At 34.7% G+C, this 4014-nt stretch overlaps 1 non-coding gene across 1 annotated transcript; it reads left to right on the top strand.

Annotated features, from left to right (window-relative positions):
- Positions 1-497: 497 nt before the first annotated feature.
- On the top strand, positions 498-604 carry LOC136156628 (U6 spliceosomal RNA). Its single transcript, XR_010661121.1, has one exon. It is a non-coding gene; the product is annotated as a U6 spliceosomal RNA (small nuclear RNA).
- Positions 605-4014: the final 3410 nt, after the last annotated feature.

Here is a 4014-nt window from a genome sequence, read left to right as displayed (position 1 = left end):
TGTATGCCTTAACAAAACAAAGTTACAAAGAAAATTCCAGGAAACTAATATTCCTGAGGAGATCTAAACCTGCCATCCGGTTTGTGTCTCTTCAGATAGGTATATCAAATATAAATATTTTGTACCTTTACTTGAATCTGCTAAGGATGTATTTTTGAGTCTTAAGCTTGGTTATTTTTGTAACTCCTGCATTTTTAGACTTATGTTTCATTTGCAGTGTTTCTGAGTTCAGAGGGATAATAATTATTGTCTTAGATTCCTGTTTTTTAACTCTTCCATTCAAAACCACAAAAGAGCCTTTGTTCCAGTTTTGGCAATGTTATTTTTATTAAAATTTTTCCAACATGCTTTTCTCTTTGCTGGTGTTATTCTTACACACATACCTACAAAGGCTAAATCAACAAAAATACAATGAAAGTGGCATTTTAATTTACTAAATCAGACAAGATATTTTGAATTGTAATAAAACATTTTTTTTTCATAGAAATCAAATAGTAGTGCTCGCTTCGGCAGCACATATACTAAAATTGGAACGATACAGAGAAGATTAGCATGGCCCCTGTGCAAGGATGACACGCAAATTCGTGAAGCGTCCCATATTTTTTATAGATCAATGGAACAAAATAGAAAGCCCAGAGATAAATCCACACACCTACGGGCACCTTATCTTTGACAAAGGAGGCAAGGACATACAATGGAAAAAAGACAACCTCTTTAACAAGTGGTGCTGGGAAAACTGGTCAACCACTTGTAAAAGAATGAAACTAGAACACTTTCTAACACCATACACAAAAATAAACTCAAAATGGATTAAAGGTCTAAATGTAAGACCAGAAACTATAAAACTCCTAGAGGAGAACATAGGCAAAACACTCTCCGATATAAATCACAGCAGGATCCTCTACGACCCACCTCCCAGAATATTGGAAATAAAAGCAAAAATACACAAATAGGACCTAATTAAACTTAAAAGCTTTTGCACAACAAAGAAAACTATAAGCAAGGTGAAAACACAGCCCTCAGAATGGGAGAAAATAATAGCAAATGAAGAAACAGACAAAAGATTAATCTCAAAAATATACAAGCAACTCCTGAAGCTCAATTCCAGAAAAATAAATGTCCCAATCAAAAAATGGGCCAAAGAACTAAACAGACATTTCTCCAAAGAAGACATTCAGATGGCTAACAAACACATGAAAAGATATTCAATATCACTCATTATCAGAGAAATGCAAATCAAAACCACAATGAGGTACCATTACACGCCAGTCAGGATGGCTGCTATCCAAAAGTCTACAAGCAATAAATGTTGGAGAGGGTGTGGAGAAAAGGGAACCCTCTTACACTGTTGGTGGGAATGCAAACTAGTACAGCTGCTATGGAGAACAGTGTGGAGATTCCTTAAAAAACTGGAAATAGAACTGCCATATGACCCAGCAATCCCACTTCTGGGCATACACACCGAGGAAACCAGATCTGAAAGAGACACGTGCACCCCAATGTTCATCACAGCACTGTTTATAATAGCCAGGACATGGAAGCAACCTAGATGCCCATCAGCAGATGAATGGATAAGGTACATATACACCATGGACTATTACTCAGCCATTAAAAAGAATTGATGTGAATCAGTTCTAATGAGATGGATGAAAGTGGAGCCCATTATACAGAGTAAAGTAAGCCAGAAAGATAAACACCAATACAGTATACTAACGCATATATATGGAATTGAGAAAGATGGTAACGATAACCCTGTATGCAAAACAGAAAAAGAGACACAGATGTACAGAACAGACTTTTGGACTCTGTGGGAGAAGGCGAGGGTGGGATGTTCGGAGAGAACAGCATCAAAACATGTATATTATCAAGGGTGAAAAAGATCACCAGCCCTGGTTGCATGCATGAGACAAGTGCTCAAGGCTGGTGCACTGGGAAGACTCAGAGGGATGGGATGGGGAAGGAGGTGGGAGTGGGGATCGGGATGGGGAACTCATGTAAATCCATGGCTGATTCATATCAATGCATGGTAAAACCCACTACAATATTGTAAAGTAATTAGCCTCCAACTAATAAAAATAAATGAAAAAAAAATTAAAAATTAAAAAAAAATCAAATAGTAGCATATGCAGTTGCATAGAAAATAAGTTGGATTCTTTCCTGGATAATGAAAAGAAGAACCAATAAAATCAGGCATAGGAAGAATAATAAGTTGGAATCTTCACTAATTTGCAGTCCTCCAAACAATGAAGTACTTAAATTATTTAGTTTCCAAGTTCTCTTGGAATTATACTCTTCATGTTTGATATATGTCTTATACGTTATATTCTACAGCATTATATATGAGTGATGTGGATAGTACATGACTTAGCATTTTAAAGGGTAATTTTGAGTACATTCAGTTTTTGGCTTAGGCCTAATTTTAAAAACAATTATTCTGTCTCCCCATCTATTATTAAGATAGGATTTAAGTGTTTCTTTCTTTCTTCCTAAAAGAGTTTCATTTAATTTGTTGATTTTTTGTGTGTGAAACATTTACTTTCTGAGGAATTTCTTTTCTAAAGAGAAATGCCCATTTTTATTTATTAAAGTAATAGCAGTACTGTTTAAAATGTTTATCTGCTGGAACTAGAAATGTATTATTGCTTTTCAGATGCTCATTGGGTTAAAACTCTTGGCATTACTTTGGCGGGATGTAGATGCTATCTTCACTCAGGTCAATATGAATAATGATGAACAAAGAATATTTGTTAAAATAATACTCATCTTAAATATTACAAACCAAAATGCCTTTAAAAAATCAAAACACTTCCAGATGAAAGAGTATGAGACATGATAGCAATACTTGAAACACTTAGAAGTAATATTATAATGATTGAGCACAAGCAGATAAACTTCTGCAAAAGAAAGCACCACTCTTGTTACTATTGTTGTTGTCATCAAGGGGAAAAAGTACAACCCAACATTTTATATTAACCATGATTATTGTTATACAAAATCATAGCATATAAAGACTTGAAAAGATGCGAAGGAAAGGAAAATACTTACTGAGTTAGGATTTAGAGATTGTTTTTATTTCTAAAAAAATTTGCAAGTTTAATTAGAAATAAGCACATTAGCAGTCTAAAAAGCCAGTTAAAGGTCAGTCTTTATTTTGTCATGTTAAAGAGAGAAAATGTTTTAAAACTTTTAACAATATTGAAAATAACAGAAAGTAAACTCTTAAAAATATTCTTTTAAAAAACACTTCAATCAAACTATTCTTTTAATCAAAGAAACTGTCGATCTTCCTCAGGGGTGGGAAGAAAACAAAGGATTGAGATGAAAGCACTCTTTGATTTGTCCAAAAAGGATTTAGGCATTTAAAAATTCCATATGCTTTTATAACCTTTTGATTTATTTAGTCTTATGTTTCTTGGCATAGATCAAACTTCCATAGCTGGTCTTCATAAGAGGTGTGTGTCTACATTAATAGAAGAAAGGAACATGTGGTAAAGAACTGCCACATTAATTTTCCATTTTGAATACTTTTTAAGAAGTCTGATAATGCTTTTTTTCTTCATTCAAGATCTCTTTTGAGATAAATTTTGCAACTTTTCAAAAGATTAAAATAGTGTCTTGAATGCAAAGTTTGAATTATGTAATCAATAGTATCAAGTTTTCAGAACCTTAGGCAAAAACCTGCTTCTGGGGCCCAGCTATGAATGGGACAACAGCGATAATCTTAGACATGGAGAGGAGCCAGCTACCTTTGAATCTCCTAAGATCGTTATTGACCCAGAAAGTCAATCGCTGCCCTCAGTCAAAAGACTGAAGGAGATACCCTTTACATTTTGACATTCTCATTTGGCTCAGGTGAGATCTTTCAGGATTATCCCTGCCCTATATTTGGGGAGGTGAAGAGGGCAGACATTTGGCAGGAGGTTGTGAGACTGCGGAGACATGGATCATGTTATTCTAGTTTCTTCTGGTATGATGCTAAAGTGAGGACCTTTCTGGAGATGGAGACAGTAAATC

This window comes from Muntiacus reevesi, chromosome 1, assembly GCF_963930625.1.
Source record: "Muntiacus reevesi chromosome 1, mMunRee1.1, whole genome shotgun sequence".
NCBI classification, from domain to species: domain Eukaryota; kingdom Metazoa; phylum Chordata; class Mammalia; order Artiodactyla; family Cervidae; genus Muntiacus; species Muntiacus reevesi.
This window is presented reverse-complemented; position numbering and strand designations above follow the sequence as displayed.